Source organism: Carassius auratus, chromosome 43, assembly GCF_003368295.1.
Source record: "Carassius auratus strain Wakin chromosome 43, ASM336829v1, whole genome shotgun sequence".
Classification (NCBI taxonomy): domain Eukaryota; kingdom Metazoa; phylum Chordata; class Actinopteri; order Cypriniformes; family Cyprinidae; genus Carassius; species Carassius auratus.
The window spans coordinates 13,827,536-13,841,488 of record NC_039285.1 but is presented as its reverse complement, the minus strand read 5'-3'; the positions used below and the strand labels follow the sequence as shown (position 1 = coordinate 13,841,488).

The 13,953-nt window shown below is 34.3% G+C and overlaps 1 protein-coding gene across 1 annotated transcript in view; it reads left to right on the top strand.

Moving 5' to 3' along the window:
* The first annotated feature begins 1,074 nt into the window (after positions 1–1,074).
* The window catches only part of LOC113061753 (LARGE xylosyl- and glucuronyltransferase 2), a 113,516-nt gene continuing 100,637 nt past the window's right edge, over positions 1,075–13,953 (top strand). Inside the window, exon 1 of the mRNA XM_026231158.1 lies at positions 1,075–1,356. The gene's annotated coding sequence lies outside the window, so the exon portion shown is untranslated. The remainder of the gene's footprint in view (positions 1,357–13,953) is intronic.

Sequence of the window (13,953 nt, the reverse complement as noted above, 5' to 3'; positions counted from 1 at the left end):
CATGCTACACATTTTCTTGTTCAAGCTCTTGTTCTTTACAGGCTGGACTATTGCAATGCCCTCTTGGCAGGTCTTCCAGCCAGTTCTATCAAACCTTTACAGTTAATCTAAAATGCATCAGCAAGATGAATTTGAAGAAGAATGCACTTCACACCTCCGTTTTTCAATTTACATTGGCTACCAATAGCTGCCCGCATAAAATTCAAGGCATTGATGTTTGCCTACAAAACCACCACTGGCTCTGCAACCCTTTACCTAAATTCATCACTTCAGACTTATGTGCCCTCTAGAAGCTTGTGTTCTGCAAGTGAATGTCGTTTTATTGTCCCATCCCAAATAGGCACACAATCACTTTCACCGACTTTTAAATGAAAAGTTACTTCCTGGTGGAATGACCTGCCCAACTCAATCCAGGCAGCTGAGTCCTAAGACATCTTCAAGAATTGGCTAAAACACATATCTTCCATCTTTATTTGACCCTTTAACTCTCTCTATTCTAATTCTATTCTTAAAAAAAGAAACTAACACTATAGCTTTTTTAATCTTTTTGTATTCTGTTTTCTTGTTTTATTTATTATACAATTTAAAAAAGGCATCTAACACTAGCTTTCTCTATTATTTTCCTATTCTATCTTTTTATTTTATTTATTTATTTTTCATTTTATTTTTATTTATTATATGATTTAAAAAACCTTGGTACATCTTCTACATTAAGCAAACTGCAACTTTTTATAGCTCTTTTGGTTGATTTTGATTGCTTCCACTGTGCTCATTTGTAAGTCACTTTGGATAAAAGCATCTGCTGAATGACTAAATATAAATATAAATGTAAATGTCACTTGTTTATTACTGACTCATTGAATTGCATAGAATCTCCAGTGAGGCATGAACCACAGAGTACATCAAAACATTCAACTCCCTCCCCTTGTGATATATTGGCAGATACAGAGCTTACATGGTAGGCTAATAGTTGCACAGCGGTCCAGACGCTATTTTCAGCCGTCTCTAGTGAGGAGCTAAAGCTTCTCCAGACTGAATATAGCAGCAGTGATTCCCATCAAGGGGCCATTGCTGTCTTAAACTAGCTGCTCTTGAAAAGTGCTTAGAATAGAGCAGAAATATGAGGTTCTTGTCCCCTGACAGCACAGTAAACTGTGCCACAGGCCTTCAGTGGGAAGCAGTTGAATAATTGAGATCTGGAAACAGGTGTGTTTGAAATGTTTCGGCTCAGAGAGGTGGACGCAGATGTTGAGAGATGGTTCTTCAATGAAGTTTAATCGTTGATCTGTAGAGGTGGAATAGATATTTGCAACGCCTTACAAGAAAATTCTCATCTTAAAATTGTTCAAAGAGCAAGTAAGTTCAATACAGGGTTGTTTTCTGATTATGTAATGTTAAAAGATCATATTTGTTTGGAGATACATCTTGTTTTGTTTTGTTTTGAGATTGCTGTGATGACGCAGGCTTATGTCTAGAAGAAACCAAAGTGAAATCAAATAATTAAAGTCTGTCCGTCTATCTATCTATCTATCTATCTATCTATCTATCTATCTATCTATCTATCTATCTATCTATCTATCTATCTATCTATCTATCTATCTATCTATCTATCTATCTATCTATCTATCTATCTATCTATCTATCTATCTATCTATCTATATTATAATAAGCTTAAAAGTTTTGATGGAATGGACTTAGACAGAAATCTCCCAGGTTATATATATATAAAAAACATCTTAATTTGTTTTTCAAAGATGAACAGAAGCCTTATTGTTTCGTAATGGTATTTATTGTAACAGCATTCAATTTTGGGTGAACTATAACTTTGACAGTATTCACAACATTTTTACTGCCATTTTTATCAGCATATCAGTCATAATTTTGTATAATCTGAAATGGGCTGACTTATATATTCCAAATGTACTTTTACAATGTTCTGTTAGGAATACCTTTAAATTGTAAGGATTCGTTGCAGTGAGAATTTTATTTTATTTATGTGTAATTTAAATTGTGAACTATTGTACACACCAAAACAGCTTAACTGTGTTTTTTCTAGTATTTCTCATAATAGTATCTATTATGCATTTTTGACCCAGTTCCGCTTACTTTCTGGAAAATATGGTACTTTCTTTTTTACTTATTTCCAGGTGAAACATGATACAGAGTTGGGTGGGAAATAATTTTATCCATCAGGATTTGATAGGAGTAGTGAAAGACAAGCTGTGATACAGTATTATTAACTATTTTTTCCTTGCTCCTGTAATTAGACAACAGACGTGTTTGTGTGTGTCCTGTGATGGTGCATTTGTTACTTTGCACACTCAGTGGCACTGGGGTCTGTTGGCAGTGATTCATTTGCCATCACTAAGATAGAACGGAACATCGGTGACTCACAGCAGGGCACTAACACAACGTCACAGCGCATGTGTTATGGCAAGAGTATTTTGAGGGGTTGACTGCATCGTCTGATTGTATTTGCAAGGATAATCTCGCATGTTGTGCATACAGAACATCCTGTGAGAAATTTCTTCCATGAATGACAGATTTTGCACCATCATGGTCCAGGTATTTATGGACGCTGTGGGAGCCATGCATGATGTTCAGATTTGTCCTAGATTAACTCTCTGTCTCACCCAAGATTTCTCTTCACCTCTTTTCTTTCACTGTGTTCATGTCCTCATGAGACTTCCAGCTCATCCTTCTCTCAGTTACCCTAACAGTTTTGCCTCATTCTCTCTGTGTCTTCTCGCAGTGTGGGTGATTGGAGCTAGTCTGTCTCGGGGTGGGTTTGTTTGCGTATTGGGGTCTGTTCTCCCCTCTGGTCCTGAAAGACCTTTACACAGAAATGCACTATGATGCTTCAATTCTGCAAAGCTGAACAAAAAGTGGCATGTTTGCATTATGAACTCTCATAGTTTTAATATTGTAATTTTGAAGGTCTCGTATTGTAGTTTTTCAAATATTTTATCTTTATCTTTTCCCTGAGGTCCACTTATACAGTTAGTCAAGGTTTTACATGAATATTTTCCACCCTCTCTATCTGGCTTTTAAAATATTATGGGTTGTTTACTACTGTACTTTTAATACTATGCTATAAATTTCTCTTAAATGCATAAAATATTTGCTTTTATATGTGTGAACATATAATGTAATATATAATATTATATATTCTTTTTTTTTCTTATCTATCATCCACCAGACAATGGTGTATAATACATAGTTGTAAATAACATTAAATTAAATATCTGAACACATTGCACTTTTTTTTAGTATACTAAAGTTTAAGTTAAAGTTAAAACTTATCTTTAGAGGTTACCTTTAAAGGTTAACCTTATTTCCACTACGTTATAAGGTCCCAGTGTGTTTTCAAAGTCATGACAAATACATTGAAAGGGCTGGATTGATGTCAAATATCAGCAAAGCTTTTTGGGTGCAATTATTTTCTGTGCCTGTCCTCTGTACACTATATTTTTAACAAAGCAATTGTTATTTCCAAAGCTGTTTTTCTTTGTCAACTCAAGAAATTGGGAAACCCTCAAGCTTTCACAGTTCCTCAACAACTTTCCTTGGGATTGGAAAGAAACCGGTGATTGGATTTCCTTTGAATACTGTAGGTGTTCAGACAAAGTCATTGTTATTGCCATTGGTGTCGATATTTTTTATTTATTTTTTTGGCATGAAAGAACTGGCTTTGGAGGAATCATATTCAAATGAATTTTCCCTCTAAATATTAGATATATTTTAATAGTTTACAGGGCATTTTAAAAGCATTGCGTGCATTTTTAACAGTTAGGATCTGGCATGAATAAAAAAGAAGCAACACAGCAAGTTGTGAACAGCATGAATTATTCAAATAGTGTAATATGCTTTAATAAAATCAAAAACAGTGTGCAACAGAGATTCAGAGTAAAATAATGAGCATTTAGAACAAAGACCTCTCTTTCTGTTTTAGACTCACTGAAAAAAAGCTTCCCCTTCAGGATCTCAAGCTGTATCGGAAAACGCTATGGGAACGCTATCAGCGTGACCGGCTCTGAATCACTTGTGTAATCAGTCCAATAAAAGGGCGAGTGGTATAGGTGGGTGACGTAGCAACCAGGAATCTATAAAAGCACGTGAGGTGGAACCATCATCAGCGTTTAGTCATTCAGCAAGTGCTCTCTCTGTGTGTCGCTATCAGTTATTAGTCTTATTTAGTGTTGTTTGTCCACTTACAAGCTCCATTAAGTCAAGCTTCAGTCAAAAGAAGCATTTGAGCAAGCAGACAGCATTTAGGCTGTGTGTTCCTCCCTACCTGTGCTATATTTTGGGTGGTGACACACACAGTTTGTGTGTTGTTTGCTTGGGAGTGAAGCAGGCAGAGTCAGCTCTTGAGGGAGCTGACTGCCTGCATAGCGAGCGTTTTGTTACTGCATTGGTTTGCTCTCAGAGGGCTCTCTTGGAGGAGGGAGCCTTCGGTAGAATTTCTCACTGTGCCGGTTCTGCTTTCGCCGAGGGCCAGCTCCCTCTGGGGAAGAGTGGTGTACTCAGCATTACATGGTGCCCATCTCTCCTGAGTGCCCTCAGGAGATCAGTATGCCAAACCCGTCAGTGTTCCAGGCCGGGTTCTACAGCCAGTCCTGTACTTCACAGTCCCAAGGAAGTATGGAGTTGTGTTGTGTCCAATTTTAGATCTGCGTCTTTTGAACTGCTTAGTCAGGGAACTGAAGTTCAGCATGCTCACACTCAACAGGTTCTGTCTCAGATAAAGTGTGAAGACTGGTGTCACGATCGATCTAGAAATATGCATACTCTATCCTTCCCCATCATAGGAAGTTCCTGAAGTTGGCTTTTGGGGGCAAAAGCCTAATAATGGTTCTTCCTTTGGCCTTGAATTCTCACCCCACACTTTCACGACTCAAGAACATGGTGAGATGATTGGTTGATATGAACTCAATCAGACTGGATGGCGGTTCAACATTGACACGTCGTTTTCGCTCACAGGAAAGAGCTGGGGTGTGCTATCTCCAATTCAGAGAACCACTTATCTGGTCGTGATGTGGGATTCAACCACGGTGCAAGCACATATGTCTCCTGCCTGGATTGAATTGATCCTCATGGTCGCAACATTAAAAGAAGGCCGGTCACTCACTCTCAAGCAGTTCCAGACTGCTGGGTCGGATGACAGCTGTATCCAACGTGATAACTCTTGGCCTGCTCTACATGAGACCCCTACAGTGGTGGTACAAGACCAAGGGCTCAAGACTTTGACTAGTCCTTCAGAAAGACAGTAAACAGAGAAAATAAAACATAAACCGAACATAAACACTGAACCGAACAATACACATGTTGGCGTCAAACACTTTTAAGCCGCACAAATGGGCAGCAGACAAACAGGATCTATTCTGGCCTGTTTGCCACACAGTAGACCTTATTTTGACCTTTATTTATTGCAGTTAAAATAACAATAAATAAGTCTTATTTGGACTGCTGTCCCTAACAGTAACCTAATACCATGGAATTTAAGATTTGTTTTGTTCAGTTCAGTTTTTATTTATATATTATAACAATTATAAATAATTATAAATAAATTATTTTATTTATATATAAGGAAAGTATGTTTGCAGCATTAAGATTCAATGATGTCTGTTTTTTATTCAACTGCTAAAATATCATGAATCATTTGGATGCTAAAACTATGGATACTATATACAACACCTGGTGAAACCGGATTGTTGTAAGAGTGCAGAATTTCTGTGTTTCAGTGGAACAAAATGATTTTGTGACTTTTCTCTATCTCATATATTATTTATTTATTTACTTATTCATGGCCTGGAACATTCTGAACCTCTCAGCTACTGTTTACTGTAGTCACGCCAGCGGAAGCTGCATGGTGCTTTTCAACGGGGGGAAACCCAGATGTTATTAATGGACAATGCCTGTGGCACTGCTCATTAAACATTAAACTCTGAAAAGTAAAACTATTTAGAACTTGGTCAAAGTTTGTATTTTTAACATATTTCCAAATTATAATATGCAAGAAATATGTATCTGAGCACTTGGTTGCCTATTAGTAATACACACTATTTTAATATCAAACACACCCAACACACACACACGCACGCATGCACGAGCACACACACACACACACACTATATATATATATATATATATATATATATATATATATATATATATATATATATATATATATATATATATATTATATATAAAATGTAAACTTCAGTATTTTTTTAAAGAAATTAATATTTTTAATCAGCAAGGATGCATTAAATTGATCAAAATAGCAGGAACAAATTGTCTTTTTGAATATATTCAAATGAAATTTGGTATTTTAAACTGCAATAATATTTGACAATATTACTGTATTTTTTGATAAAATAAAAGGTTTACACTCAAAAAGTATTTTCACAAAAGCATAAAAAAAATAAATGGTTCCAGACTATATGAATGACCATCAGAGCTTCACTTCCAGGAGCCCTAGGTATTTGAGTGAGTCTTGACAGATGGATTTCACACTTTAAGTGGTGGAGCTTGTGTCATTGAGTGTATGTCCTGAGTTAAGGGTCAGAGGCGTGCAGACCTGACTGCACAAGTGTAAAAAGAAAACCCCAGACACATGCCATGTCAGTTCCTCTGAGTCCCTCACTGTCTCAGGGTTAAAAACAGACCGTCCGCTGGGAACTTACACAGCAGTAATTGAAGACCACCTACATAGGGTTGTAAATAGAGTTTGAGAGTTGCTATGGTTATTCAAAAGGTCAGGTTGTGTAGTAAAAGTGAATCTGTTATAATGATTTGAATAGAGTTATAATATCATTGTCAGGACTGGAGACATTTAATACAGTTTTCGGAGGTCTAAATCCCTCTTTATGTGTAAAACAAGATCTTATAAAACTGTTGTTTGTGCTGTCAGATCTGTGACAGGAAGGGAACTCTCTAGTCTGTCTGCTGCCATCCTGTGAATGTAATGTAGAGAGTTTGTTTCAGCTGGGACAGATCACATCCCTTCACACATAGCAATTTTTATTTCCTGTCTTGTTTAATATATATGCTGCCACCACATTATCACATCAAAATTTGGTTGCTGCCATATCAAATAAGAGAAATGGTATCACACATTAGATAAAGTGTCGTAGACCGGGGGCATGGATTGGTTACTACAGTTATTCATTAATTTCTTTGGGGAAAATGAGTACAATGAAAAAAAATAAAAAATGGTGTGGTATTTACTTTTACAAATTTTTACTATGAAATTGCTTGTAAAAGTTTACTTATTATATGAATTACTTAAATGAATTGTGACATTTTTATTATTATTATTATTATTTTTTTTTACAATCTAGAAATATGCACTAAAAATAATCCCACCAGGCCAAATTTATTCACTGTAATTTTACTGTAAATACTTTGCATTTGTTTGTGAAATTTACTTGCAATTTTTGAGTGAAAAATGTTTCAAAGAAATGGCAAGTTACACATTATTCAAGTTCTGAAGCAGAAAAACTGAAATAGTATTTTCTTAACATACTCCAATTATCTTTATTTACAAAGAAAACATTTACAGTCTAGAATTATGCAATATTATATATGAATATGAGTACATCAGCATATATAAAAATTTAAGTAAACTTTTAAAAGCCTTCAAATAATTTTTAGTTTTTAAAACATCTAAATATGTCTTTCAAATGACCATCAATGAAGAAAGATAGCTTTTAGCCTCATAATGGTAATTTCTGTATCTACCAGTATGAGCCGACTGGATCATGCTAATCTGCTATACTTTGACCTCTTGGACTGTAACTAAGGAAACATGTCAAGTGGCGTGACACTGTGTTGTGGAAACGGTTCATAGGTGCTTTGGTCTGACATCTGCAGAGAGTGATAGCCAGAGGCATATTTGAGCTCAGAATGTCATTATCTTTAATGAGACACACAAATGTGTTGCTCTTTTCTCAAAGGCTATTTGGTTTAATTGTGTTTACTCTTGGTATTGGTTATACAGTAGGTCAGAGTAAACAGCCCACTGTTCACTCATAATTCACAGCCCAATTTACGAACTGGGAAATTTTATAATGCAATATGTAGTGTGGCAAATAAGGGATATTGTGTGGAAAAAGCCATATATATGGCCTATTATATGCTATATAGATGCCATACTTCAAAGGAATTCTGCTGAATGTCAACTGCAGCATAAAATATCATCCACAGCCTTCTGTGACTGATTATGATCTTCAATTTGACCCATCTAATTTCACAGAAAAGCAATATCACATGTAATTTCATCTCTTTCTATACAGGTGGACTTTATTTCCCTTAAAGTGGCACCCTAAACTGTTTGTTGGTGTTATATATCTTGGAATTGAGTTATCTTTACCATCTTGATATCAGAGCAATGGGGAAGCGTATAGCCCTATGAAACCACATTTCATGCTTATATGGAAATGATATGATGTCCATGGTGAAAGACAAATTTGAGAAATTGTGGATAGATAGTTGACATGCTGTATGCAATCTAAAAGGGACAGTCCACCCCAAAATAAACATTCTGTCATCATTGACTCATGTTAAGCTGTCTAAACCTGACTTTCTTTTCTCTGAGGAACACAAATATTGTAAAGAATGTTGGAAACCAGAACGACAGAATTTACATTTTTGGGTTTAAACAACACTGAAGTTGATTGTAAATTAATTAAATAATATTTGTTAATATATATTAATATATATTGTATAATATATTAATTAAATTAATATTTATATATATATATATATATATATATATATATATATATATATATATATATATTATTTGCCATTCAACAGGGTTAAGTGAATTGATAGATAAATAAATTGATAAATAAATAAATAATGATTAAACAAATCATAATAAATAAAAATTAACCAGTCGTGAAAAAAATATAAAAAATGTATGCCAAATACCATTTCATATTATGTAACAAATATCTATTTGCATTCATTTTATGACACTCAGTAAATAATATTCTATTCTATTCTATTCTATTCTATTCTATTCTAGTCTATTCTATTCTATTCTATTCTATTCTACAATTAAATATAATAATACGTTTGAATTGCATTGTCCTATCCTAACTTTATATGCAGGGACAACTATAAGTAGGCTATTCATAATGTGATTTAAAAGAAAGAAAGAAAAAAAATGATTATTAAATAAATAAATAAATAAAAAGCTAAAGACTTGGGTACATGTGCAAAGTGAATAAACAGTGAATAAACAGTGCTTTCTTCCACTCACAATACCCATGACTGAAGTGCCCTTTAGCAAGGCACTGAACCCCCAGTTGCTCCCTCGATGCTGGATCTATAGCTGCTCACTGCTCCGGGTGTGTGTTCACTTCTCACTGCTCTGTGTGTGTGCACTTGGACGGGTTAAATGCAGAGCACCAATTCTGAGTATGGGTAACCATAATTGGCAAATGTCATGACTTTCACTTTCATTACAGGACCAAATATAGTAATATCAGCTAATTTTGACCTTGTGGTTACATTTTTATTGGTCTCCATGAAGAAAAAAGCTTATAAATCATACAGATTGAAGATCTTTTAAAATCTAAAATTGGGTGGGAGACATGACATGCAATTCTACCTGTCCATGATGTCATAACCTAATAAAAATGAGTATTTGTTAAAAATATATATCTTCATGTTGTTCCTCTGACAAGATATGATTACAGCATACCATAGCTGTAGTTGGTGTTTAAATACCTCTACTTCAAATTTTTATCTAAACATCAAATTTGTCATGTGGTGTGACTGTCCGGGGTATGTGTGACCTTACTAATATGACATTATATATCAGCATAGTATAAATAATTGATAGATTTACAGTTTAAGTAACAGAATTAGGCTATTTCAACAGACACAGAAAGTGTTGATGTCTGTGTATGATTTTAAAGCAAGTTATGGCCAAATACATTTTGTCAGTAAAAATATCAAGAACTGAGTTCTGGCTTTTTAATTTTTAATTGAAAAGCTCTTTATCTGATATGCTCACTAGTGGTCAATGTTTTGTGTCTTATGGTGTGACATTTTTTACATATAAATTAAACACTTTTATACAAATTTTACTTATTAATTCTTAAAAATCATCCCTGCCATGTGGTAATTTACATGCTAAGTATGAGCTAGCTTTAGTTAACCAAGAGATTAGCTTAACTGAACAAAACATCATATGGTGTGACACTGTATCATATGGTGTGACTGTTTTTCTAAGTCACACCATATATATTTGTCACACAATATTACATACACCTTTTTAAATGATAAATAAATAACTATTCAAAACATATTCAATGAATGTAATAGTGAACATTAAATTACCTATACAATTAATGTATTTCTTTTCAATTTTATACTTAATTTAACCATGTTTTACCATATTTGCAATGCTTTGTCTATTAAAGGATGCAATGTTTTGTCTGTCAGGCAGAAATCTCAGGTAAAGAGAGGACAAAAAACAAAAAAACAAAATTCTGGCAAAGACGCAATGCTGACCATGCAAGGATAGAGGAGGTCTCAAGATTCATTGTATAATTCATAGGGAAATGATACTAATTACTAATTAAAAAAAAATTTTTTTTTACTAATATCTATGAATTTTTCAATCTAAAACATTCAACTAATCATAAATTGATTAGTTTTTTTTTATTGTTGAACAATTAGAATTGTTGTTACAACACACACTCTCCTCTAATTTTAAATTGTTTATGTTGAATGTTATGAAATGAGATGGTGTTTGATTTACTAATATTTCTGAGTTTCTTATAATTTAAAAGTTTTAAGACAATGTTAGTATGTTTTTTTTTTTTTTTTTGTCTTGTTAATGTTAACTGAATTGAATTAATTGAATGCAAATAAAATACAGTTTTTTGCGTTGACAAATTGTGGAGAGGCGCAGTTCATCATATAGCGTGACACTATATAATTTCTAATACAAAATCTAATGAATCTGCACAAAATAAATGTTTAATCTAAAGATAGTAATGATAACCATTTATGCTGAAATTAGTTACTTAGGCAGAGTATATTCCATTTTCATTTTATATAGAATAACTTTTACGTCACACCATATGACAATTTTAGGCACGAATGCAACAAATTGGTGAATAAATCCAATTTCAAATAGAAAATCTAAAAGACCATATATACTTTGGGAAATGCAAGAGTCAGTACAACACAACTCAATATTTTTTATGCCTAATATTTGAAGTAAAAAATAACAACTTTTTTTTCAGGCTTATATGTCTCCCACCGAAATGCAGAACGTTTTGTGTGAGGGATAGGTTTAGAGTTAGGGTAAGAGGATAAAAAATACAGTTTGAACATTAATGAAAACCATTATGTCTATAAAGAGTCTGCATAAAACATAGAAACTTAACATGTGTGTGTGTGCTCCTCAAATTTGTCTCATGAAGATAGCAGCCAACGTCTCTTAATCACAGTTATTCTCCAATCTGGTCCGACACTGTTTCACTGTGACTTTCTTTGAAGTCGGTCCACTCTCCATAATGTTGTTGTTTACACAAAATGGCCCCATGTCATCGACGGTTGTCATGGGAACAGCACATTCGGCCCTGAGGCTTTGTATTATGAAGACGAAGGACAACTCTGTGTTGTTAGGTCTGTTTCTTACGTAAATTGATTATGTTCTGGATTAAATTTTTTTTAAAAAAAATATTACATTCCCCCCACAACAAGAAAGCCAATCATAAAACACAAAGAAAATCGGCCATGTTATCATACTGCAAGCTAAACATGCTTTTACACTATTCATTTTGGAATTGATTGCGATAGTGTCAGGTTTTTGGTCTGTCCTCAGATGAGACTGTGCTCTGACAGAATCTTCTGAAGGCATCTATTGTAAAACTGCATGTGTCTTACCTGAAATCCATCAGGGATACATCCAGAGTGAAGTTCATTAAACACGACAGCTGTGTGTTTCTCTATTCTTAGTTGTCATTTTCAGAGCCCACCACAAATAACAGGAGTTGTCAGAGACGTCAGTCAAAATGACACAACGCTACAGAAATATTAATCTAACACACAAAATCCTCAAAAAATGTCAGCGTTTCTTGAAAGTTTTGCTCAGGCTATAGACTTTGAATCAATACGCAGTAAAAAGTGAAGACTTCCTGTTTGTTTTGTTGCCATTTCTGACATCAAATGATGTACCAGCAATTCAGTAATTCATTTGAATGCAACAACTGTGAATTCGCAAGCAGTTCTTGAACATTTAACAAATATAATTTATTCCAAATATCAGATATCAGTTGTCTCTTCCAGACATCAGTTAGCAATCAGTTAGTCCTGCTTGTCCAGCATGGTCTTGAGAGTATTTGTAAAATATGTCTATAAAAAAATATACAGTGCATGTAGTTTCTGCAACTGTAAATTTGTAATGTCATTGTTTAGATCTATCAAAGAGTACAACAATATAAGTATATGTACCTGTAAATGTTACGTATGAAGTACTAGTTTCAAAAGTGATCTCAGCAGCTATGCTCAGATTTGCCAAGATACTAAAGTATGCTTACAAAGATTAATGAGCTATGCTATTCACATTACTTTGTCTGATGCTCCAGAAAGAAACAAGATGCATTAAGAGCTGGGGGGTGAAAACTTTAGGAATTTGAAGATCAATGTAAATTGTACTTATTTGTGTACCGGGAAACATACAAGTATCTTCTGCTGCTTACGAAGGGCAGAACTAAATGTAAAAAAAAATGATATTTCAACAAAACAAGACAAATTTGGCCATCTTCATTGTGTTCAAAAGTATTCACCCCCCCCCCCCCCCCCAGCTCTTAATGCATCTTGTTTCCTTCTGGAGCATCAGTGAATGTTTGAATCTTTTTTACTAGTTGTGTTTGAGCCCCTCAAATGTCCTCAGTGTGATAATGTGCATCTCAAAATCATAAAGTCCCTGCTGGAAAGGGTTCAAATATGCAAATATACTGTTCAGAACAAACAAGGGACTCATGCACAACCATCACAAAACAGAAAGACAGTCGAGGATCATCAGGTAACAGAACACAGTACTAAGAACCAAAGGTTCCCAAAATTTTGAGTGGGGTTATTTTAATAATTTCAGCACTTTTTTTTGTCTTTTTTGACTAAATGTTAATATCTTTAATGTACAATATCTTACTCAGGACAGTACTAAATAAAATATAACATGCATTTAGTATGATCTCTCTTATTTTTTGAAAATTACTCGCATTTTCACAGATTCTGCAAAGGGTGCCCAAACTTTCGAGCCCACACACACACACACACACACACACACACACACACACACACACACACACACACACACACACACACACACACACACACACACACACACATATATATACAATACAGACCAAAAGTTTGGACACATCTTCTCATTCAAAGAGTTTTCTTTATTTTCATGACTATGAAAATTGTAGAGTCACACTGAAGGCATCGAGGGCTATTTGAGCAAGAAGGAGAGTGATGGGGTGCTGCGCCAGATGACCTGGCCTCCACAGTCACCGGACCTTCTCTCAGGGAACTCCTTCAAGACTGTTGGAAGACCATTTCAGGTGACTACCTCTTGAAGCTCATCAAGAGAACTTTGAAGAACCTACAATATGACATATTTTCAGTTGTTTCACACTTTTTTGTTATGTATATAATTCCATATATAATTCCACATGTGCTAATTCATAGTTTTGATAGTTGATTTTGTTTTTTTTCGATCGACTTAAAACTTTTGCTAGTGCTTCCTGCTTATCCAACATAATGTTGTGAGTATTCATAAAACAAATCTATAAAATTGTATAAGCTCATTTTGGAAAAAAACGTCATAATAAATAATCATAGGTACAAACAATATAAACTTAAATAATTAAATCATTAAAGTTTCAGGAAAAATTGCCCTTACTGACGATT